A 26,624-nucleotide genomic window follows, 5' to 3' on the forward strand; every position below is an offset into this window, starting at 1 on the left:
GGAGGAGACTTCAATACTGGAAGAAGAAGAATCTACCACACACCAGGACAAATGGCAAAGGACGCTCTCATAAGAAAAGGGAAGTATCCATAAAATAAGATAAGAGGTCATAAGTTAAGGATATAATTAAGCTTGGAGGAGGGGGAGGATGTGCATACCCAAAGGCATAGGGAGAGGATGAGGAATTACCCCCAGCCACAAGCTCTATGTCAGGGGCAGAAGGGAGGGGGTGGAGGAGGAGAGGGAAAGGGATGTTGGGATGCAGGAAGGAAAGGATAACAAAAGCAAATGTTCGGCCAGAGGGACAGGGGAATTTTAGTGCAAAAGAATATGGTTAGAATGTTGAAGATGCTTTTGCTGAATGTCAACGGTCTAAGTTCTAATCTCAAAAGGTATAGACTTGCTATATTTATAAAGCAACAAAATATAGATATTATGTGTCTACAGGAAACACACAAAGCCAAAAAGGATATTAAACCATTATTTAATGACAGTGGGAGGTGTTAGCTGAAGCAAGAAGTACTGCTAAAGCAAGGGGAGTGGCAATTCTGGCATATAAAAGGAATGACATTAAATTGATTGAGGTATTAAGTGATGGGGAAGGAAGATATCTTATGGCTAAATGTTCCTTTCAAAATAGATTGATAACGATAAATATTTATGCCCCAAACAACGAATGGAAATTTTTTTTAGTAAAGGTATTACAAAAGTTACAGAGGTTTTCTGAAGAAGAAGTGATAATAGCAGGAAATTTTAACACTGATGTCACTAAAGACAAAACAATTAGGTGGAAAAAGTGGAATCTGATAGAAGCATACGAGGCTTTAGGTCTGAACCCCCAACCAACTCACTTTTCCAGTAGGCACAAAACAGCTTCGTGTTTAGATCACATAATCTTTCAAAGATCAACTAATTGGGAATTGACAAGGATAACAACTCATCCAATATGGATCGCTGATCATGCCCCAATGAGTATAGAAATAGAAATAAAAGGTGAACAGGTTAAAAGAATATGGAGATATAATAATATGATTATGTCTAAAGAAAAAGATAAAAAAAATTATGGGAAATCAGTTAACATTATATTTTAAGGAAAATAGAGAGACAGTGGCCACATATATTCTTTAGGATGCAGCTAAAGCAGTAATTAAGGGGAAATGCATAATGAAGGAAAAGGAAATAAAAAAATGGTTTGCTAATTAGACAGGAAAAATACAAGCATTGGAAATGTTACAGAGATACCAAGCAAAAATTTTTTGTCCAGATAGGCAAAAATTAATTAAAGAACTTAAGAGACAATTAGATTCTCTTGACTCTATGGCACTCTGGAAAAAACAAACTATGGTAAGGAATGAATTTCAGAGGATCACAATAAACTCAAATAGGAGATTGGCAAACTATTTGAAGGATAGAAGGCATGAGCAAAGGGTGAAAAGTATAAGAACACATGTAAACACAACGCAGGACCCAAATGAGATTAGAGAAGCCTTCCTGGATTTTAATAAAACTTTATATGCAAAAAAAGAAAAAGTTGAATTTGGGGAGCAAATAGGAATAAGTTTAAAAGATCAAGATAAAGAAAATTTAGAGAAAGAAATCACAACCCAAGAAATAGTTGAGGTAATAAAGGGTTTAAAAACTGGCAAATCTCCGGGATTAGATGGCTTTACAGCAGAATTCTACAAGGAAATGAAAGGAGTATTGATCCCGGAACTGCAAGTAGTGTTTAACAATATCCTAAAGGGAGGAAAGGCTCCCAATACTTGGAGGAAAGCAGAAATAACTTTAATAGTGAAACCTCAGAAAGATCCTCAAGAAGTGGGGTCATAAAGACCTATTATAACATTTTTGCCAAAATAATGGCAAATAGACTGTAAAACGTAATACCTCATATAATAAAAGAAGATCAGTATGGGTTTGTGAAAGGCAGAAGTATAGCACACCCTGTAAGAAATATATTAAATGTAATATGTCATAGTCAAGCTAAAAAACTAGGACTACTTAAATTAGATGTATATAAAGCATTTGACACATTGTCTCATGAATTTTTGTGGTCCATAATGTCGAAATATGGAATCGGCCAGCCATTTATTAATACAATTCAGGAAATTTACAGAGAAGGCACAGCAGTGGTAAGAGTGAATAATGAACATACGGGACAATTTCCAATTTTAAGGGGAGTAAGGCAAGGTTGTCTACTCTCACCAGCCTTTTATTTATAATGGAACAGCTGGCTGAAAGAATTAGGAATTCAGGCAGAATAGAAGGATGCAGGATGGGCAAGGAGGAAATGAAAATTAATTTATTTGCAGATGATATTATTATAATTATATCAAATCCCAAAGAGGGAATTAAGGAAATGAAAATCATATTAAATGACTTTGAAGCATTATTAGGATTAAGAATTAATATGGGAAAATCAGAAATAATGTATTATAATGTGAATCTGAAGGAAAGGAAGGAAATTAATAGGTTAACCAAAATAGGAATGGGTGTCAAGAAATTTAAATATTTGGGAATAGAAATTCATAAAAATATTAATAAGATAGTGGAAAAAACTATTAAAAGGTATGGGAAAAGATAACAAGAGATATGAAGGAATGGAGGAGGAAAACCATGAGTATAACTGCTAAAGTAAAAAGTGTTATGTTTTGGATACCAAAATTATTATATCTATTCCAAACAATACCATTAGAAATGGATAAACAAAAAAATGAATAATTGGAACACAAAAATACGATAATTGATTTTTGGTACTAAGAAATTTAGAATTGCAAAAAAGTTAGTATATAATCATAATTCTGAACTAGGTTGGGGAGTACCGGACATAATAAACTATTATGAAGCTTTTCAACTTAAAGCATTACTAGAAATAGAAAGAGAAGGGAATCAGAAATGGATTAGGTTTGAAAATGAAGCTAACAAAGGGGTAGGGAAATTTGGTATTTTTATAAATAAATGGACTAAAGATCTTAAATTGGATATAGAACCAAGGAAAAGTACATTAATGATCTGGAGAAAGTGGGAGCCAAAATGGTTAAAACGAATATCTAGATGGTCGCCTTTGGAAACTTTGGAAGAGGAAGGCATAGACTATAGATGGGGGGAACTACTTAAACAAAAAGGATACAGTAGAGTACAGGACTTAGTATCTGCAAATAGTTTTAAACCATTTCAAGCTTTAGAGGAGGCAGTAGGTGCAAAATACTGGTTAAAAGCTGCAGGCTTATACACAAAAATTAAAAAGATAATTGAAAATAGTGATATAAATATAGAAGAACCGATAGAAGAGATTTATAAATTAATGGAAAAAACCAAAAGAGGATTGGTAGGTGTAATCTATAAGAAAATGACCTCATATGAAAAAGGAATAATAGACTACCTCCAAAGAAAATAAAGTACAGAAACTCAAATAACAGAATAACAAGCAAAAAAAATAATGGAAGGAATTAAGAGAATATATAAATTTAGGGAAATGGAGCTAAAATTTTATATCAAATGGTACAGAACCCCAGCCACATTAGTCAACATGTTTCCAGGATTAAGCCCAAACTGCTGGCACTGCAAAAAAAAATGAAAGGATGGTACACTCACATGTGGTGGGAATGTCATGAGGTCAAAATAGTATGGGAAAATATAGTAATAATAATAAACAAGCTCTTTCAAGTAAAGCTGAATACAGATTTTGAATTGATGTCGATGAGCGTTCTAGGTAATGAGATAATAGGGAAAAAGAACCAAGATCTATTAAAAGCGATGATATTAGCTGGTAAAGCAGTAATAGCAGTAGGGTGGGTGGATAAAAATAAAAGGACAGAAAGAGCCTGGCATAATTATTTGTTTGAATTTGCTCAGTCAGATATAATGGATATTATAAACCAGGATCTACCATGGGAAGATAGAACATTGAGGAAAAGTGGTCTCTTTACCTGAGCTGGATAAAAGAGGAACAGAAGGAAGACGTTCAGTAGAAGCTTCAAGCACTCTGTTGGCCCCTGGCTGAAAGAAGAAGATCTAGATCGAGGGGGGAGGGATGGGGGAGGAAAATTTATAACGGAACAATGAGACAATGGAAATTGTACATTCTAATTATTAAACAATATATATATATATATATATATATATATATATATATTAAAAGATTGGATTTTAGCAAGGTAGAGACTGGAGAAAGAGACATTTGGCACTTCCAGAAGATCACAGAAAGAGTACTACTTACCTGCAGTTCCCATGTCATTATGCATCCCATTTGGGTGGGGACGCTGGAGGGGAAATGAGTGAGATTGTGCTGAGATACAGACTGCAGGCGCCAACCAAACCAGGCTCTCTACTGGGTCCACTCTACCTATTCTAGATGGAGTGTTGCCTTGGCCTGTCTTTTGGTCAGATTCCAATTTGTTCACCAAGAATAGGAGACCCTCTCTCTATATTTGCACTGGGGTACTCCGTTTATATCAGGCAGCACTTCTCAGTAACAGATGGAGCAGACTGGATAGATTAGATCCCATGGTGACCATGGGAATGCCATTGCCATGAGGGAGTTGACCTGCAGCACAGCAGGCTAAGGTGCTCTTGTCCCCCAGACCTCATCTGGCACTCCTCATCTAGAGCAATCATCTCACCAGTGAGGCAAATGACTCCTTTCCTGCCTGTTTCTGCCCACCCTTTGGCATGCTAGTGCCAGCCACACCAAACATTTCTGTCAAAGATGCTTGGCATCCCTTACCTGCTGGGGTTGCAGAGGGACTGCCCCCATGGTTGGCTAGCGGCCAGCATGATGTAGTGGTTAAGAGTGGTAGACTCTAATCTGGAGAACCAGATTTGATTCCCCACTCCTGCACGTGAAGCCAGTTGGTTGACCTTGGGCCAGTCACAGTTCTCTCAGAATGCTCTCAGTCCTACAGTTGCCAGTCCCCAGGTCCCAGCAAGAGTTCCCCCACTTTGGGGGGCTTCATTCTGCTGTCCGTCACCTAAGCCTACTTATGGAAAGGGTGGAATATAAACTAAATGAAATAAATTAAACCCCCACCCCCATACAGGGACATTGCTGCGTGATACCCAGCACAATGATGTCACTTTCAGGTAATTATGCCAGGGATGTCATGCAGGAATTTTCTGGTATTTGTGCAAACTGTATTGTTTTGAGGGTTAAAAAAACCAGAGCATTCTGGTGACATCATCACATTGGGGACAGCATGTAACATCCCTGCCTACCCTCCTCCAAATCCCACTGCTCATCCCCCACCCCAAATCCCCCTGTTAGATAGGTGAGGGGACCTGGCAACTCTACTCAGCCCCACCCGTCTCACAAGGTGCCTGTCATGGAGGGAGGAAGGGAAGGCAATTGAAAGCCACTATGAGAGTCTTTAGGGTAGAGTAAAGTGGAGTATAAAAACCAACTCTTACTCCTCCTTCATTGTCCTTCTGAAGAACCACCACCTGATGGTACTTCAAATGGTTCCTGAGCCCAGTCATCCAGACATCACCCAGATCTTTCCTACAACTGATCCTAGCCTGGTACAGATGGCACTGTGCAAAACAAGGACCCTCTATCCTCTGGAAGTGCTTCCAGACTGTGGAGGAATGGGGGCACTTGTGCTGACTAGCAGATGTGGGCACCACTGGAGCCATCTCCTGGGAGGAGCAAGGGACAGACACACCATGTCTGGGAGAGGGGCAGAATGAGATACCTACAGCAGAAGTGGTTGAGATAGAGAAACCTAATTTTGAAGCTCATCCCCAGTCTTTCTGAAAACTTGACTTCAGTTTTTTGGAAGATGAAAAGCTTACCCTGAATTCTATGTTTTAATCACTTGACTTCAATAGTTTTGAAGCCTAGGCCAACCTAATAATTTTTGAAAAAGTAAAGGCTATTCTCCAATTTATTTATGCTTTAAAAATCACCTGGCTTCTTATTGCCCCTTGTCCAGATTGTCCAGAGACATAGGCTGGGTTGCCATCAGTATGCGGATGACACCCAGCTCTCTGTTAATGGGGGGCCAGTCCAGCTGCACCCTGGAAGATCTGGACCTGGCATTGCAAGCTGTGGAGAAATGGCTCAGGCAGAATTGACTGAAATTGAATCCAGAGAAGACGAAGGTCCTGCTCCTAAGCTGCGGTGGCCTGGGAAGAGAGATCCCTCTGCCAGCCTTTGATGGGGTGCCTTTGGTGCCAGAGTCTAGAGTCAAGAACTTGGGGGTGCTCCTGGAGCTTTCGATGATAATGGATGCCCAGGTAGCAGTTCCTGCCAAGTCTGCATTCTACCATCTTAAGTGGATAAGGCAGTTGGGTCCATACCTAGAGTGCAATGACTTGGCAACAGTGATCTATGCAATGGTCACCTAGAGAATAGATTACTGTAACACCCTCTACATGGGGCTGCCCTTGACTCAAATTCAGAAGTTGCAACTGGTGCAAAATGCAGCAGCCAGTTCGCTATGGGAGCTACCTTTATGGGAGCACATTCAACCTGCACTGGAAACGATGCACTGGTTGCCTGCGGCGTTCCAGATTCATTTCAGGGTGCTGGATATAACCTTTAAAGCCCTATATGGCTTGGGACCTGCCTACCTTTGGAACCACCTTTCCCCATATGTGCCCCAGAGAGCACTACACTCAGGTTCTCAAAATCTTTTTATGATCCCTGAGTCAAAAGAAGCTCAACTATCCATCACCAGAGCCAGAGTTTTTTTGGTGGCAGCCCCTGTTCTCTGGAATGCCCTCCCCAAAAACAACAGGGACCTGCCACAGTTTCGCAGGGCCTGCAAGACCAGATTGTTCAGACTTGTTTTTAATAGCAAGGGGAGGCAGCTACCATTCCACAGCACTGACAGCCTAGCCGGCACCAGTATATGGATTTTTAGAGCATTAAATAACAACTAGTAACATCAATGAATGTAGCAATAAATAAAAATTAGTAATATCGGTGCACATCTTGGCCTTTTAGTTGATTGTAAATTCTGTAATTATGGCTTTTACTGTATATTTGTTTTTTAAACCTATATGTTCTTTTTAATTGTTGTTAGCTGCCCTGAGCCCCTTAAGGGAAGGTGGAATATGATCAAATTAATAAAATTAAAAAATTATTCTGCAAGCCTAACCAAAGCCTATTTTTCAGAATACTGAACTTTAAGTAGAAAATTATGTTGTGTTTTTTGAAACGCCTAAACTAGGGTTGCCAGGTCTGTGTTGGAAAATACGTGGAGATTTTGGGGTGGATCCAGAAAGGGTGGGATTTGGGGAGGGCCATAGAGTCCACCCTTCAAAGCAGCCATTTTCTGCAGGGGAGCTGATCTCTGCCAGTTAGAGATCAGTTGTAAAAGTGGGAGATCTCCAGGCCCCACCTGGAGGCTGGCAACCTTAACCTAAGCCATTACCTACAGCTAACTGGTATTAACTGGAGAGCCAGTATGGTGTAGTGGTTAAGTGCGCGGACTCTTATCTGGGAGAAACGGGTTTGATTCCCCACTCCTCCACTTGCACCTGTAGCATGGCCTTGGGTCAGCCATAGCTCTGGCAGAGGTTGTCCTTGAAAGGGCAGCTGCTGTGAGAGCCCTCTCCAGCCCCACCCACCTCACAGGGTGTCTGTTGTGGGGGAGGAAGGTAAAGGAGATTGTGAGCCGCTCTGAGACTCTTCGGAGTGGAGGGTGGGATATAAATCCAATATCTTCTTATCTTCTTCTTAAAGTCTAACCAGCAATTTCCTCCAAACCTGTTGCAACAATTAAATTTTACTTAACCAACAAAAACACACCAAAACTCCATGAAACAACTCCCCCTCCCCCCCAAAAAATACAAAACAGAAAATTTTAAAACTACAGTAGAAGAACCGTAAATCCAAGACTTGAAGAAAACTAAAAGATAAACTTTTTGAAACATACTTGGAAAATCTCCCCCTCCTCAGTACCTTTAAGAATTAAAATGCAAAGTAGTTAAAAATTGTAAAACAAGCCAAGAGAACCCAACACAATATCAAAAGCCTTTTATACCCTTTTAACAACAGTGTAGAACAAAACCAAAGAAAACTATTTTAAAAGAACCACAAAGAAAACAAAAGCTACCTCCCAACTGCAATCCACCACATAAAACAAAAAACAAAGAACTTGAAATAATACTTTTAAAACAAAGGTTGAACTAGCCCTGGCACAGAACAAGAAGGCAGTAAAAGGTAGCAGTAAAAGGTAGTAGCAGTAGGAAGTAGCAGTAGGAAGGCAGTAAAAGGTAGCAGAACCAATCCAAGGCAAAGATACACCAAAGCAGCACCAACATTTTCTGAAAAGTCTAGCCTTGAAATAGAGTCAAGCTGTAGTCAGGACTGCTTTTTATCTTCTTTGACCATATTCAGAGACTTATGGGCTACAACAGAATCAATGTGATTTGGTAGACTGTTCTAGTGCTCCCCCCCCCCCCATCTGATCCTACTGCCTGGGAAAGCTGCCTCTACCCTTCTCTCTTCCAAGAAACCTACAAAATGTAAAACAAAAAGAAAACAGTCTTGGGATCCCTTAAATGTTGGCCTCTGTTAATCCAGGAAATGGTTCTGGAAATACTTGGGTCCCAGATAATACAGAATATCAATTTTGAGAATCCAGAATATCAATCTGGATATTAAAATATACCCCCCCCCCCGAAATACTGGTGGTATTTTGGGGGATATATTTGGAAAGGAAATACTTGCATGAGCATCCCTATTAGATATGCTACCAAGGACTACCTCAGAAAAAGGGGCATGGGAAGGTTTACTATAAAATGCCTGAATTTCCCATAAAATTGAAGGAGGCTATCACAACTCACAGTGCATGATGTTTTCAAGGCCAAGCTGCCCATCAAACTAAGCAAATGTGCACTTGTCAGATTGGAGCCCTGTCAAATTTCTAATGACAAATCTTAAATTCGCTGACCAACAACTGAGTCACACATCACCAACCTGTAATGAGGTAAGTGGATCAGGCTGTACTGGCACCAGTTGGAGCCTCTCTTGCTGCAATAATGGGATAATACATTTTGTAACAAGGTTGTCCTTTCCCAGGAGTGCCACAAACTAAGTGAAGATGGGGAACTAAATTCAGATAAGCTCTCCGAAATGGAGCCAGTTACCCTCTGTCTCCCTCCCTGAGCTCCTGCCTCTCGGCTTCCCAGCTTCGCTTCTTTAGACTTCTGGACTCTTGCCATTTTGCGTTGACGTTTTGCTTCTAAATGGCATTTCAGCATTAGCCTCCCTAGGTATCCACCCTCCTTGCCTGGATTAAGTCTTGGGCGCCATATGGTGCAAAAGGCCTGTCACACATTCTCTGAATCGCAATTTTTTAAAAAACTGCCAGACTGCTGACTTTGTTGGCATTGTGCCTTGTGGCTCTGCTAAATGATCTGGGAGGGTGACACTGCCTGAAAATAATTGAGAATGTAGTTTGTGAGACTTTTCCAGGGTGAAATGTTTTCTTGGTGTCTCCCCCCCCCCCACCAGTTTTTGTTCCTAAATGAATTCTGTTTCCTATAAACAAAGTCTGTTATCATCATCATTTAACTTGATCAGATATCGACTCCATTCAACATTGATTTCCATGAGTTGCACACACACAAAAAGGACATCCTGAGAAATCAGTAACAAACATGCGAAGCCCAATTTCTCCCCAATATAACAATTATGTGGGGAATTTAGCATTTGCTTTGAAATTTCTCATTTAAAAATTGGGAAATTTTCCCACATTTCAGTTACTTGCAACTATTTGCTTCAACTCTTGAAGGGGCTATCAGAACTTGATTTATTTATTGATATATTAACTTATTTAAAAGAAAGAAGACTGAAGAAGGAGCAGAACAGGCAGTTTAAGAAATTAGGCAACCAAAGACTTCAGTTCAAATCATGATATGGTCAAGGAATTAAAAATCTAGACTGTATTAAGCAAGGGAGAAAATTTTTTGGCAACATCTCCACTAGCTGCATAACAACTTGGCTGAGCTTCTTTTCCCCCTCCTGTTTGCAGGTATTGGCAATCACTAACAGCTCTCATGGCAAAATGGCCATGGAGCCATTAGTCCTGCCCAGCCTGACCAGATGCCATTGCTTTGAATGAGACAGCTCCTGTCCCCCTCAGGTGTGAATAACAGAGGGATCTCTTATTGCACTTAGTGATGGGGTGTGGGGGCAGCAGGGCTCAAGCTTCCTGTTAAGAAACTGGTCCCCTCAAACAGTTTCTTGTTCAATTCAAGCCATAGTTAATTTTACAAATGTTTTAATGTTTACAAAGCGGTTGTGATGACAACCCTCATCTATGGCTCCGAATCGTGGGTTTTATACCGTCATCACCTGCGACTCCTTGAGCGCTTTCATCAGCGCTGCCTTCGCACCATCCTCAACATCCACTGGAGTGACTTTGTGACCAACACTGAAGTCCTCAAGCGGGCAGAGGTTACCAGCATCGAGGCACTGCTGTTGAAGACGCAGCTGCGCTGGGCAGGGCATATTTCTAGGATGGAAAACCACCGCCTTCCCAAGATTGCCCTGTATGGCGAACTCTCCACCGGCCATCGTAATAGAGGGGCACCAAAGAAGAGGTACAAGGACTCCTTGAAGAAATCCCTTAGCACCTGTCACATCAACCATCACCAGTGGTCTGACCTAGCCTCAGATCGCAAAGCATGGAGGCACACCATCCACCAGGCTGTCTCTTCCTTTGAGAACACACGCATAGCTGGTCTTGAGGACAAAAGGAGATTGAGGAAGAATCGCACTGCTACAGGACCAACCCTAAATCAGACTTTTCCCTGCAGCCGCTGTGGCCGGACCTGCCTGTCCCACATTGGTCTTGTCAGCCACCAGCGAGCCTGCAGCAAACGTGGACTATTGCACCCTTCTTAAATCTTCGTTCGCGAAGCCAAGCCGAGAGAGAGAGAGAATTCTGAGGCTTAGAAAAGATGAAAGTTTCTTTCTCCGAGAATTTGGGTCAAGCTGCTTGTAGCTTCAAAGACTCAGATAGAGATGGGAAGTAACCCAGGTCATCCCATTAGGCCTGACAATTTCAAGGCCACAAGATTCTAGGAGGGCACATTCTATCTTGTTAGCACCTGAGCTCATGTGTGGGAGGTGTTTGTATAATTGGACTCAATGCAGTTGGTCTAATTGGCAAATTCATCTGATTGGTCAAATCACCTGGTTAGCAACATACATGACTGGTCAAGTTACATAATTTGCTATACATTTGTTTGCTTAACCAAAATTAGGCCAATGTGGGTTGTTGAGTGTATAGGAAAGATCTTCCATTCTTGGTTTGCTCTGTGTCTGGATTACATCTGACTTTGGGACACTTCTTGATTCTGGGTGGGTCATTCTGTCTGAAAACATTGACCGAATTCACACTCACCTTATGCCACTCTCACGTTCGTCTTCTTAGTGCGGCTTCCTTTCGATTTCACACTATCTGCCCCAGGGCTGCAGCAAGCGTCGGCATTTTCACGCAGCAAATAGAAACCGCTAAATGCCAGTTTCTGTTTGCTGCGCGAAAATGGTGACACTTGCTACAGCCCTGGGGCAGAGAGTGCGAAATTGGAAGGAAGCCATGCTGAGAAGATGAACATGAGAGCGGCGTAAGGTGAGTGCGAGATCAGTCCTTGTTTTGGAACCTTCTTGGATTCAGTCTTACAAGTAGCATCTGGATCTTGATACTTGTACTTGTAAATGTGCTTAGTTTGGACATAGTTTTATTATTTTTATCCTCACTGTTCTTTTATTGACTATTTCTGCACTGGTTATTGTAGGTTTTTAGGCTGTGTGGCCATGGTTTTGGAATTGTGAGGCCTGACGTTTTGCCAGTAACTGTGACTGGCATCCTCAGAAGTGTAATCCAGAAAACTAGAGTTCTCTCTGCGCCAGACAGAACTCCAGTTTTCTGTGTTACACCTCTGAGGATGCCAGTCACAGTTGCTGGCAAAACATCAGGTCTCACAATGCTAAGACCATGGCCACACAGCCCGGAAAATATACAACAACCAATGGACTCCAGCCATGAAAGCCTTCAACAACATATTATTTGTGCACTATTTCATCTCAAACATATATATAAAAGTGCTATGGAATTGACCCAGTCCAGCTCTCCCATAGACTGTGTGCCCTGCATCAGTGATTGGCCCATGAACTGTCAATCAATTGCCATTCACTGCCTGTTCTTCCCTACCCACTTCCCTACCCTACTCCCTACTTCATTCACTTTTCTTTCCTACCCACTGCTGGCCCCAGGACAAATGCAGATTGGGCCCAATGGGTAGGAAAGAAAAGTTGTTGCTAGGAAACCAACCTTGGTTCTCTCAGTAAAAAGCAACCAAGCTTGGATTTGTCAATTAAAGGTGGGGGGAGGAGGCCCTTTCCAGACCTATTTTGGCCTTTGAGGGAGAACTTAAAAAGCCAGTTTGGTGTAGTGGTTAAGTGTGCAGACTCTTATCTTGGGGAACTGGGTGTGATTCCGCACTCCTCCACACGTACCTGCTGGAATGACCTTGGGTCAGTCATAAATCTGTCAGAAGCTGCTCTGAAAAGTGGTAGAGTTTGAGGAGGATAGGGTTTGGGAGGGGACAGGCCTCAGCTGAATATAATGCCATAGAGTCTACCCTCCAAAGCAGTTATTTTCTCCAGGGAGAGGGAAATCTGTTGTCTGGAGGTCAGTTGTGATCACAGGAGATCTTCAGGCTCCACCTGCAGGTTGGTACCCTTTACCTGACTGCTTGCCAGTGGTCAGCAGCAGCCCCCCAGGGTTGCCAATCTCAAGGTGAGGGCTGGAGATCATTGAGAATTACAACTGCTCTCCAGATGGTAGAAATAAGTTCCTCTGGAGAAAACAGCTGCTTCTCAGGGTGGACTCTGTGTCATTATACCCTGCTGAGTTCGCTTCCCTCCTGCTTTGGTCCACAGTGTGATTTCAGACCAGTCACAGACTTTCAGCCTAACCTACCTTACAGGGTTGTTGTGCAGATCAAAAGGAGGCAAGGAGAATGATGCAAGCTGCTTTGGTCCAGACTGTAGAGAAAGATTGTACTTTTCCTAGGTAGTGGTTGCAGGGAGGGGGAGGAGAAGGAAGGTTGAAGTCAGATCAATTCCCCTACAGAAAACAGCCACCTTGGGTGGATGGAAAGACAGCAAGGGTGGGGGACAATATTCCCTCTAAGCTGTGGAGTCTTGTGAGCAAAAATTTTGCTTCATGAGCTACTCGCATTAAAGTTGTAACCTATTGCATAAATTGGTTTGCTGTGGGGCCATTTTTCCTGATCTAAGAGAAAAATGTGTGAGCTGGAGGCAAAAAAAACCCTGTGAACTAACTCACACTAAGTCAACTTTGAGGGAACACTGGTGGGGAGCACTCACCTAGAATCTCTTTCTAGAGCTTGTTGTATTTTTTCCACAACTGCCCTTATTCCTAGTTTTATAATAAAATACTTTACTTACATTGTCTGGTCTTCTTAAATCCAGGAGGCTTCAATCTGAATCTAGTACTATATCCCTCATTTAATACAGCTACCAGTGTAATTGTTTTATGAAACCTGCCTTGTAAGTGTCTACCTTGCAAGGGTGATTTTCTTGATCTCAGTCCCAGGAGGGCTGGAGGCTTTGTCCTTTGGCTGTCTGGGTGGTAAGCCTTTTTTGTTTTCTCTTGCTAGACATGTCTTTCCAAGGGATTGTGGCTTCAGGGTCCCTTCACACACGCTCACAGAAAGAGAGAGAGAGAGAGATTTCTCAGCAGGGGCAATGCCCCTTCCCTCAGGCTGTCAGGTTCTCAAGTATGGTCAGTCCTGCTTGCTTTTGTAGCAATTTAACAAGTTTCTATGAGGCTCAGGGCTGGGGGGGGGCGTTTCTTATGTTTTGTAACAATAAGAGGGGGAGGACACTTTCAGTGGATAATACTGTCTGTGAAAAAAACAACAGAGAGAGAGTGAAAGAGGACAGAAGGGGGAAGGGAAAGATCAATCCTTCTAACCTCAGGATACCTCAGTGGTTAGACTGAAGAATGTATTTCTTGTAGCCTGCAATGCAAACACTGATGTACATACAGGTAGATCCAAGTCCAGTAGCACCTTTAGAGACCAACAAGATTTTGGGGATATAAACTTTTGAGACTTGTAACGTACTCGAAGCGGAGACGAGAGTAGGGCAACATAGTTTATTAGGAGCACGTTGCACGAGAGAGAGCACGCGGGCCGGGCCCCGCTTATATACAATTCCCGGTACAGCCTACTGGGTCGGTCAGGCCAATCCTGACCTGTTGAACTTCCCGCCGCAACTGTTGATTGGCGGGTGATTCCGCGCCCTGCGCTGGAGGCTTCTGGGACCGCCCAGTTGCCTCTGCGCGGGGCGCATGTTGTTACTGATACACTACACCCCTCCCCCCCTAGTTAAGGAACATAGTCCTTGAGATACGCGGGGGGTCGGCGCTCCCGGGTGGACCGTCTAGGGAGGTCCGGTGGGGGAGGCGCTGCTTCCGCGGTTGGTGCTTCGGCGGCCCGTGGTGTGGCCGGAGGCGGCGAGGCTGGCTCAGCGGGTCTTTCGGGCTCGGACCGTTCTGGTGTTCCCTGCGTCGGCGTGATGGGCGTTGGGGCCTCGTCCTCAGGTCGGCTCTCGGTTGGCCCCTCCCCGGACCACGCCTCTTCTGTGTCCGCCGGCTCCTCCGGTAGCGTGCGGCGGCGCAACTGGTCTATGTGCCGCCGTAATACCTGGCCCCCCTCGGTTGATATGTCATAGTGGCGGGACCCCGTCACTCGTAGCACTCGGCCTGCCACCCAATCAGGCCCCCTTGCATAGTTCCAGGCGTAAACTGGGTCGCCCGCAAAGAACCCCCTGACTGCGTCCCGAACCTCGGGGCTCGCGCGGGTGTCTGACGCCCGGTCGGGGTGTAGTCTGTCCAGTCGGGTTGTCAGCTTGCGTCCCATTAGGAGCTCTGCCGGGCTCACCCCTGTGACCGGGTTGGGGGTGACCCTATTGTCGAAAAGGAATGCCGCTAATCGGTGGTCCCAGTCACCCTGCACAATTCGGCCCAGGGCTTCTTTCGTGGTGCGGACCATCCGCTCCGCCTGGCCGTTGGTGGCTGGGTGGAAGGGGGCAGATCTTATGTGCCTAATCAGGTATCTATGGAGGAACGCCTGGAAGTCTGCAGACGTGAACGCGGTCCCGTTGTCTGAGACTATGGTGTCCGGGATACCGTGTGTGCATAAGACCCTGCGCAGCGCTCGGATTGCGGCGGCGGATGAGGTGGACCCTACGGGGATGACCTCCAACCACTTGGTGTAGGCATCCACTATTACCATGAAGATCTGCCCCTGGAATGGCCCCGCGAAATCGAGGTGGAGTCTCGACCATGGTTTCCGGGTTGACTCCCACCTAGTGGCGGGGGCGCTGGGAGGCTCGGGCCGCGACTCTTGACACGTTTGGCACCGTTGGACCCAGCTCTCTATCTCCCCATCCATCCCCGGCCACCAGACGTAGCTTCTGGCCAAGGCCTTCATTCGGACTATGCCGGGATGGGTCTCATGTAAGGATTCTAGGACACGCTTTTGCAGCGGGGGCGGAATCACCACCCTACTTCCCCATAACAGGCACCCCTTGTGGGCTGCTAGTTCCTCCCTCCTGGTCTTATACGGCTTGAATTCTTCCCCCATGTTCCCCTCCGGCCAGCCCCTCACCACCCAGTCGAGCACCCGTGCTAGTGTCTTGTGTTTCTGGGTGGCCTTGGCGACCTCCGCTGCGTGTAGGGGCGGCTCCGGGAGGCTCTCCATTAGCATGACCTGGTGTGCGGGGGCGGGGTCTGGACCCGTTTCCGGAAGTGGCAAGCGGCTGAGTGCGTCCGCGTGACCCATAGCCTTGCCGGCCCTGTGTACCAGCGTGTAAGTGTAGGAGTTGAGGAATTGGTTCCACCTCAACACGCGCTGCGACAGTATTTGGGGGGTTTGACGGTCGGGGACCAGCAGACCTAAGAGGGGCTTGTGGTCCGTAGCTATGGTGAACCTCCGCCCATACAGGTATTCATGGAACTTGCGGACCCCCGCCACGATTGCCAGAGCCTCCTTGTCTATTTGCGCGTAGTTGCGCTCGGCTGGTGTCAGTGTGCGGGAGTAGTATGCGACCGGTACCTCCCTCCCGTCGGGGAGTTGGTGCCCCAGGACTGCTCCCACCCCGTATGGCGACGCATCGCAAGCCAGGATGACGGGGAGGCCCTCGTCAAAATGGTGGAGCACCGCATTAGACACCAAAACATCCTTGACTGCCTGAAACGCGGCTGCTTGGCGTTTGCCCCAAACCCAAGGGGCTTTTTTGTCCAGCAGGCGGTGCAGGGGCTCTGCTAGGGCCGCCTTGTGGGGGAGAAATGAATGGTAAAAGTTAAGCACCCCCAAGAAGCTTTGTAGCTCCGCTTTGCAGGTGGGGGCTGGCGCTTTCACAATGGCTCGGGTCTTTTCTTCCGTTGGGTGGATTCCCGCTGCGTCTACGGCGAACCCCAAGAACTCCACCCGTGGGACCCCCAGCAGGCATTTCTCCCTCTTTACTTTGAGCCCCGCTGCCTGGAACCGGCGGAGTACCTCTCTTAGGCGGTTGCCGAATTCTTCGGGGTCCGGGGCGGCGACTAGCACGTCATCAAAAAACGGCTGGACTCCGGGGATCCCTTTCAGGAGAGCGTCCATTATACTCTGGAAGATCCCGGGAGCGACGCTAACCCCGAATTGAAGTCTCCTCACCCGGAAGGCCCCCCTGTGTGTCACTATAGTTTGGGCTTCCGCCGTCTTAGCATCTACCGGGAGCTGTTGGTAGGCCTGTGCCAGGTCCAGCTTCCCGAAGATCTTGGACCCCGCTAGGGCAGCCAGAACGTGGCTCACCACCGGCACTGGGTAGGGGTTATCCTGCAGTGCCTTGTTTATTGTGCATTTATAGTCTGCACAGATCCGCACCTCCCCGTTTGGCTTGATAGGGGTTACGATGGGGGTCTCCCAGGTGGCGTAGTCCACGGGCTCCAGGACTCCCTGGGCTGTGAGGCGGTCTAGTTCGGCCTCTATTTTTGGCTTTAAAGCGAACGGGACCCTCCTCGCCTTGAGCCGAATCGGCCTGACCGTGGGGTCTAGCGGTAGGGAGATGGCCGGCCCTTTGTAGCTCCCTAGAGAACCATCAAATACGTCAGGGAACTCTTGGCATATCTCCCCGAACCCCCTGGGTGTTAGGGTTTGCCCCACCCCTTCCAACCGGATCCCCAAGGGTTTGAACCACGCCAGTCCTAGCAGGGTGGTAAGCTGGCGCTTTACCACCAGGATGTCCAGCGGACCGTGGAAGGACCCCCGCTCGACTTGCACCCGCGCCCACCCCGCGATTTGCACCGGATTCTTCTGAAAGTCCCGGAGTATGAAGTTCACCGGCCTTAGTTGCAGCCGCTGGGGGGGGACCCAGCTTCCTCAGGGTTTCCTCCGCTATAATGGAGATGGAGGAACCAGAGTCCACTTCCATTTGGCAGGGGTTCCCTTCGATGAGGACCGCCATTTTGATTTTATCGGGGGTGGAGAGGGGCAAGTTCAGTACCTGCAGGGACGTGGAGTCCGTGGAGTGGAACTCCGCCGACTCGTGATGCGTGGTCGGCCTCCGGCGGTTGGGCTTGGCTCGGCAAGCCCTCGCAATGTGGCCCATTTTTCCGCAGCTCCGGCAGTCCCAGGTCTGGTACCGGCAGTCCCGCCTGTCGTGGGGGTAGCCGCAGCTGGCGCACTTGGTGGCCGGGACCCTCTCCGTTGCTGGGGGTCGTTCGGCCGCTCGGGGGCGTTGGGCGGCTCTGCTGGGTGGCCCGGCTGGGCGGCGCAGCTGGTGGGCTTCTTCCTCCTCTGGGCAGTCGTGGTCCAGCTCCTCGTGGTGGGCGGCTTCTGTCCGGGCCTTGGGGAAGGTCCTGGAGGTCCTCTCGAACGCCACCGCCTCGCTGAAGGCGCTCTGGAGGGTGAGCTCTTCTTTGGCGAAGAGCTTCTGCTGGAGCCTCTCGTCGCGGAGGCCCCACGTGAATCGGTCGGCCAGGGTGTCTTCCAGCTGGGGGAAGTTGCAGTTCCCGGCGATCTTGCGGAGGGCCGCCAGGTAGTCGGCGGCCGATTCCCCCACTGCCTGGTCCCTTCTGTGGAACAGGAACCGGCGGGCCACCCGTGAAGGCTAAGGCGAGAAGTGGCCGGTGAGGAGCCTGATGATCTCCTCGTAGGACTTCTCCGTGAGGCAGGCGGGCGCCGAGAGACCCTTGGCGATCTCGAACGTGGCTGCCCCGCAAACGCTCAGGAGAACGTCCCTCTTCGTGCCGGCGTCGGTGACCTTGTTGGCCCTGAGGTAGAACTCGACCCGCTCCGCGTAGGACTCCCAGCCCTCGGGATTGGCGGGGTCGAATGTCTCGATGTAGCCGGTGGTTCCGTTCTGTATGGCCATGGCGGCGGCGGTCAGGACTCGTGGTTGCCCTAGATCTCCGTGGTAGCCGCTGAGGCTAAGATCCCATCCTCGTCGCCAGTGTAACGTACTCGAAGCGGAGACGAGAGTAGGGCAACATAGTTTATTAGGAGCACGTTGCACGAGAGAGAGCACGCGGGCTGGGCCCCGCTTATATACAATTCCCGGTACAGCCTACTGGGTCGGTCAGGCCAATCCTGACCTGTTGAACTTCCCGCCGCAACTGTTGATTGGCGGGTGATTCCGCGCCCTGCGCTGGAGGCTTCTGGGACCGCCCAGTTGCCTCTGCGCGGGGCGCATGTTGTTACTGATACACTACAAGACTCAAGACTCCCTTTGTTGGTATCTGATAAAGGAAGCATCAGCTCTCAAAATCTTATACCCCCCAAATCTTGTTGGTCTCTAAGGAGCTTCTGGACTCGAATCTTGTTCTTCTACTTCAGGGCAACACAGCTACCCTCTGATACTATCTGATGTAAGTAATGGGTCAGGACAATTGTGATTTGCTTTCACAAATGGGATACTAATAATTGCCTTATTACTGTGCCTAATTATTACTAATAATTTCATTATTTCTGCATTTGTTGATTCATACTGGGTATTCAGTATGTGAGTAGTGCAGTTGTTAGAGTGTTGGTCTAAGATTGGTGAGACCAACATTCAAATCCTCCCTTTGCCAACCTCTACCCACTATTACAACCAGTCTTCAGCTGACAGAGATCAGTTTACCTGGAGAAAATAGCCATTTTGAAGGTGATCTCTATGGTATTACATCTCATTAAAATCCCTCCCCCTCCTCAAATCCCACCCTCCTCAGGCTCATATTAGCAGTGATGGCAGCATGCTACCCCCCCTCCAGTGGGCAGATGTCACACTGAGAGAGCTAATAGGCAGGGTATGCTATGAGGAGTGGAGCTGGTGGCTGGAGGGCTCTTGGCAGGAAGCCACACTGGGTGGCTGGACATGTGACAGGGCAGAACTGAGCCTGCAGAGGCATCCAGGCTGAATGGCCTGCCCAGATCCTCCCCGTGGTTCAATGGCCACCTCCCCTTCTCCAGTCTCCATTTTCTTTTCTGTGGAGTGTGCCACAGGGTCCTTGGCCCCACCTATGGAGACACAAAAGATGTGGTAGCTATTTGAATTTGGGGCATGTGGGCCATATACACACACATCCATTGACTGGCCTACCAGGACCTTAGGAGCAAATTTCCAGGGGGTTCAGTAGGCTGCATGGGGAATGGAAAAGCAGAAAAGTTCCGTTCCATAAACTATGTTCCGCTGGCAGTAATTTGGCTCCATCCCACATTTGTCATCTACTGATTTTAAAAGTAGCATAATAGTGAGCAGAGCCAAGGATGTATTTCTTAAAGGACCAGGGGTAATTTTGATGGTTGCCAGATGATACCTGATGGAGCATGGTGGGTTTTAGCAGGTCAGTGGGTAAAGCAAATTGGGCCAGGATGCAGGATCAACAGAAAACAATCAATTCCTACCTTTGTTTCTGTTTCAACTCAAAGTATCTGATTTAGTCTACAAAATATCTGACTACCAAAATGAAAGAAAACATACCAAATGGGCAAGCAAAATGCTTGACAATTGCAAACCCTTATTGGCAAACATACCATACATTTCTTGAATTAATACTCAAAGCACTAGGGAATATGGTCAAAAACCACATCTCAGCAGGCAAAATGAAAATCTGAGTGGTGAACAGCTGAGGAGGATACATTTCTTCTGAGCAGCATATTAAAGATGACGACCAAAACAAAACAATATCCTATTGAAACAGCTAAATCTTGCAGTTGATGGGATTTTATAAGCAAGCTATGCCCTTCCCAGGAGACCCACCCTCTATGGGAATATCTCACTTGTAGTTGTCAGCCTCCAGGAGGGGCCTGGAGATGTCTTGGAGTTACCGCTGATCTCCAGACTACAAAGATCAGTTCCCTTGGAGAAAAGCGCTGCTTTGGCAGGTGGGTGTGGATGCTATGGCATTATGCCCTGCTGAGGGCCCTCCCCTCACCACACACTCCCTAAACTCTACCCCTCAAATCTTCAAGCCTTTCCCAGCCTAGAGTTGGCAATCCTGATATCACAGGATTATCCAGATGCTGGTTTCATGGCCTAGCAAGAATTTTTTTGGGTTCTCCTGACTGGGGGGGGGGGGGGGCTTTGGAGGCTGTTCAGGGGGCTTTCGCTTTTTTTAACCACTAAGGGGAATGAGGCTTGTCACCTGACATTTCATGTGCAGACTAGGAAAAACAAGGCTGGCAGGAATCAGGCGGCTAAGTTTGGAGCCAGGATGGGCCTGCCCAACAAAGGCAGTCATTGGTGGGCTGCCTAGCAGTGCCTTCTCTTTAAATGTGCCATGATGTAGAACAAGTATTTAAATAAAACCTAGTTTAACTCATGCTATAGTTTTGTATATTTGGGGGTGTCGGGGCAAGTGAGCCTTTTCTCACAAGCTACTCCAGCCTTGCATAACTTGTGAACCACCAAGCTAAAGGCAGATCATCAGTCATGTATACTGATGGAACTCTACAAATCATCTGTTCTTGCTGCCTTACAGAGCCTGCAGACATGGAGCAAGTGGGAGAGGTGTGGAACAACTGGAAGGCTGGAGGGGGGGGCATGTTCAGGACTTGTGAAAACCTGAGCTGTTGCCAAGGTCATTTCCTTTTGTTTCATTGTTAAGTCTTTTCAGAAGCCTTCCACGATAATAGAAGCTGAACTCAAATCATGATATTCCATATCAGTAGGCAGTGGAATACATACACACACACACATACTTTTTTTTTTAAGGAAGAATATGTGTGAGAAGAAAATTGACAGGTAGTGCTGGTTGTTGGTAGTTCAGGAGCAGCTGTGTAGGCAGCGGAGGTGTTTTGTTCCCTTCTGATGTGTTCAAATGAAATATTTGTACAATGCGTCTGCACAAACCTTAAGAGTGTTCGGAGCTTTTTATGGCTAAGGAAAGATGTGACTTTCCTATTAATTCAGTTTGTGAAATGAAAGTGATAGTGGAGCCCACTGTACTCAGATGGAACTTCTGAACCAGAACAGTGACAGGGGGAAAAAAGTGTTTCGTGTTTGTTGTTTACTATGTGCTAAAGGTAGGAAATGTCTTTGCTGTCACTACATCGTGTGATTTTTTTTTTGTACTGAAGTTTTTTTAAAAAAGAGCCTGTGCCCAATATATAGAAGAACTTTCAAACAACATTTATTATACATGTATGTGCTGTATATATTACAGCTTTGCTGTCACCACTGGTTGGTGCGCTCTGGTGGAAATGAAAGGACACTTGTGTCTGGGGTGCCACGATGTGCCTTATGCCTCAGTGACACTGCTATTGACACAACATTTGCTGGTTCATAAAATGGATCAATGAAATGAAGGCTCAGCTGGCCCAGCACAACATTCCGAGTGTCATATTTAAATGCAAGGAGTGATAGGCCTGTATTGCTTTTTAATAATTGCAGGTGCCTGTACTTGTCCAAATTGTGGGCAGGAAAAAAAGAGAGAGACCAATCTGAAATCCTTTCAGAAGCAGGCTTGTTTAGTCATAACATTTGTCGATCAGAACACTTTGTAATATGTTAGAAATTATTTGTACCTCAGATATTATTTGTACTCTGTACTTCAAAATAATTCTGATGGTGTATGCTTTTCTTGGTAAATCTATTTTCATGTTAACTGCATTTTGCTTTGGATACTAATGGGGAGAAAGGCAGAGTAAAAATTAAGTAAACAAATAAAATTATTTATCTAAACATCCCATTTAAGTTGTCTAATTTCTATTGCTTCTTCTATCTAAATAAAAGGAGTTTTCTTGCTGCATAAATGTTAACATGCTGGCATGCATTCAAGTTGGCAGACATTTTAACAAGCACTACAATTAGCCTGTTCAAAAATGGAAGGAGTTATCTGATACACCTCATCAATATGTCCTGGACACATATTGCTAGATTTAGGAAATGCACAGTGCTAGTTTTAAGAAATGCACGAAGGCATTGCCTATCCTATATGCCACATCAGTGTTTATTTGAAGTATCCATCCTATGGCTCTGATCTTCTGATCTTGCGGTACCATTCCTGCTATAATTTGCATGGAAGGTGAAGGTGTGGAAGGTGCAATGAAGCATGCTATGATTGCAGCTGGAGTTTTGGGTTTCCCTGATACTATTTTCCATGCCAGACCAAGAAGCCTGGATTACAACTATGCAAATCCAACATAAAAAACAGTCACCCACACACATCCCTCATTATAACACAGAACTTGCTTGGTTGGCTTCTTTCCCTGTGCTTCATTAGTGTCCCAATAACTCCCACAGAGAGAACTTTTGAATGCATAAGGAACAGATGCAGTTGCCATTCTCACTGTTCACTTGTTGAGGACCCTCCCCCCACTTTCTCTTATTCTCATTACAAATTATGTACATTCAGCCAATAGTTACTTTTCTTACTGAGAAGTAGAAGGGATGGGAACTTTAGAACACAGCTTTGGTCAATTGGGAGAGTGAAGATACACGAATGATGGAAATGAAGAACTTTTATAAGAACATAAGAGAAGTCATTTTGGATCAGGCCAATGGCCCATCCAGTCCAACACTCTGTGTCACACAGTGGCCAAAAAAACCCAAATGCCATCAGGAGGTCCACCAGTGGGGCTAGAAGCCCTCCCACTGTGCCCCCCAAGTACCAAGAATACAGAGCATCATTGTCTCAGACAGAGTGTTCCAACAATAGGCTGTGGCTAATAGCCACTGATGGACCTCTGCTCCATGTGCTTATCCAATCCCTTCTTGAAGCTGTCTATGCTTGTAGCCACCACCACCTCCTGTGGCAGTGAATTACACATATTAATCACCCTTTGGGTGAAGAAGTACTTCTTTTTATCAGTACTAATCAAAAGTACTAACCCGACTGCTTAGCAATTTCATTGAATGACCATGAGTTCTCGTGAGAAAGGAAGAAAAGTACTTCTTTCTTTACCTTCTCCATCCCATGCATAATCTTGTAAACCTCTATCACCCCGCAGTTGACGTTTCTCCAAGCTAAAGAGCCCCAAGCATTAGGGTGGCCAGACCGTCCCGGGCACCCAGGAATGTCCCGGTTCTGGCCCCCTATTCCCGCCTCCCGGGCTGGCTATACCGGGACCATTAAAGGTCCCGGTTTAGCCAGCCCCGGAGGCGGTGGGCCGCGGGCGCCGGCGGGGAAGGCGGCGAGTGAGGGAGGGAGCGTCCCTGCGCATGCGCAGGGATGCTCCCTCACTCACTGCCTTCCCCGCCCGCGCGCGGGGCCCGGCGGCGGTGGCGGAGGCCTCTCCGCAGCCTCCGCTGGTCGCTGGAGGCCCTCCAGAGACTCTGGAGGGCCTCCAGTGACCAGTGGAGGCCGCGGAGAGGCCGCGGAGGCGCCGGTGCTGGTCCCGGGAGGCCCTCCAGAGACTCTGGAGGGCCTCCGGCGACCAGCGCCGACCAGCGAAGGCCTCTCTGCGGCCTCCGCTGGTCGCTGGAGGCCCTCCAGAGACTCTGGAGGGCCTCCAGCGACCAGCGGAGGCCGCGGAGAGGCAGCAAAGGCGCCGGCGCTGGTCCCGGGAGGCCCTCCAGAGACTCTGGAGGGCCTCCGGCGACCAGCGCCGACCAGCGAAGGCCTCTCCGTGGCCTCCGCTGGTCGCTGGAGGCCCTCCAGAGACTCTGGAGGGCCTCCAGCGACCAGCGGAGGCCGCGGAGAGGCCGCGGAGGCACCGGCGCTGGTCCTGGGAGGCCCTCCAGAGACTCTGGAGGGCCTCCGGCGACCAGCGCCGACCAGCGAAGGCCTCTCCACGGCCTCTCCGCGGCCTCCGCTGGTCTCTGGAGAGGCCGCGGAGAGGCCGCGGAGGCACCGGCGCTGGTCCCGGGAGGCCCTCCAGAGACCAGCGGAGGCCGCGGAGAGGCCGCGGAGGCGCCGGCGCTGGTCCCGGGAGGCCCTCCAGAGAGTCTGGAGGGCCTCCGGCGACCAGCGCCGACCAGCGAAGGCCTCTCCGCGGCCGGCGCAGCGGCACGCTGAAGCAGCCTGTCGGTCACTTCCGGGTTCCTGTCCTGCATCTCGACCTGTGTTATTAGTGACAGGCTGCTTCGGCGTGCCGCTGCGCCGGCCCCCTGGGTCCCACAACGATGGGACCGATGCCACAGGGACGGGCTCGAAACACTCTATAACCCCTCAAAAGAACAGCAGTCTAGCTCGGTTCCCCCGAGCCCTGCCGCCATAAGCCTCAAGGGGGCTCATTTTGCGGCATCTCCTGGCGGGAGGGTGGCACCCGCACGGGACACATATCAAATGAAAGAGGGGGCGCAGGGCTATCAGAAACAGCCGGCGGAGGGAGTCAGGAGACCACCCCACTGGGGGATCCACACCCCGAAAGTGATGAAGGTGGCGCAGATAGAGCCAACAGAGCAAACAGGACAAAATAAATAGGCTGCATTATGCAGCACAGTCTCACTGGAATCTCACTGGAATCTGACTGGCTTCTCAGCATGGAACCCGTTCTCTCTAGTCTTCTCACTTTGAAAAAAGTAAAAAAAGAGTTTCATTTAACTTTACTTCCCCCTTTCCCTCTCTATAAATAATCTTGGTGTTTCCGGCGGTGATATTTGGGGGATTTTTGGGGACGTCACAGGAAGTGCTGTGAAGTCACTTCCTGTTTCCGGCAGTGGCATTTGGGGGAAATGATGTCATTTTGGGGAAATGATGTCACAGGAAGTGATGTCACTTCCTGCTTCCGGCAGGTGACGCGGGGGAAATGATGTCACAGGAAGTGATGTCACTTCCTGTTTCCGGCAGGTGGTGTGGGGAAAATGATGTCACAGGAAGTGATGTCACTTCCTGTTTCCGGCTGTGGCATGACGTCACCGGAAGTGATGTCACTTCCTGTTTCCGGCGGTGGCATGCCGTCACCAGAAGTGACGTCACTTCCTGTTTCCGGCGGCGAGCGCGCTTTGCGCGCGCGCACCCCTACCTTCCCCCCCCCAAAGGTGTCCCTGGCTGGCCTTCAGACATTATGGCCACCCTACCAAGCATTCTAACCTTTCTTCATAGGGAAAGTGTTCCAACCCTTTAATCATTCTAGTTGCCCTTTTCTGCACTTTTTCCAATGCTATAATATCTTTTTTGAGGTGTGGTGACCAGAATTGTACACAGTACTCCAAATGAGGCTGCACGATTGATTTATACAGGGGCATTATGATACTGGGGGATCGCACACAGTCTCGACATTTTCAGTGAGTTATCTACCACAACCCCAAGTTCTCTCTCTTGGTCAGTCTCTGCCAGTTCACACCCCATCAACTTGTATTTATAGCTAGGATTTTTGGCCCCAATGTGCATTACTTTGCACCTGGCCACCTCTATGAGGATGGATGCCTTGGACAAGATCTCTCCAAACCATGTTCCTCCTTCCAGACCCAGCACTCCCACCACTCCATCCATCCATCCTTGAATGCTTACAGAGTACATCTTGCTCCCTAATAGCCACAACAATGATCCATGTTGTCATAAATTTTCAAAAAAGTCAAGTAGCAGCAACAAGAACAACTTTGTTAAAACACCTTGAGGAGTTAGCCTTTGGTTGGAGACACATGTTCCACGTATGGGGATGAAGCCTATCTCTATCCCATTGTTCCACTGAGCAAAGTTTGAAGACGCCCTTCTGTCTAAGGAGGCTTACTCCAACTTAAGTGGTTCTTATGCTGGACAAAGGCTCCTTGGGAGATGGTTGGATCCACCCTATGTAATGGTTGACCAGCTCTGACTACCAGGCATTTGAACACTTTCAGGCAGTGACATTTCATAAAGATTTTTTAAAAATGGAATCTTTTTTTGTGATGTCCTGTATTTAATGTATTCATGTACTCATAATTCCTATCTGCCATGCCTGAGTTCTTGATCCATAAAACGTTACTCTTGAAGTTGAACCCAGATTTACCAGTCACTCATTTTTTATATAATTTGGCTGCAAATGAATATATAATTATATTCAATTTAAGTAGCAGGCAGATGTAGCTTATCCATGGACAATAGCAATCACTGGAAATATATCTATGGGTTTGTTTTAGACCACACATTCCATTTTCACTGAGTGGTTTTTCCTCATCAGAGATAACAACCTTGCATTCTATTTGATTTTTTTGTGCTCATTCAGTTCCACAAGAGTAAATTTTCACA

This window comes from Heteronotia binoei, chromosome 2, assembly GCF_032191835.1.
Source record: "Heteronotia binoei isolate CCM8104 ecotype False Entrance Well chromosome 2, APGP_CSIRO_Hbin_v1, whole genome shotgun sequence".
In the NCBI taxonomy this organism is placed as follows: domain Eukaryota; kingdom Metazoa; phylum Chordata; class Lepidosauria; order Squamata; family Gekkonidae; genus Heteronotia; species Heteronotia binoei.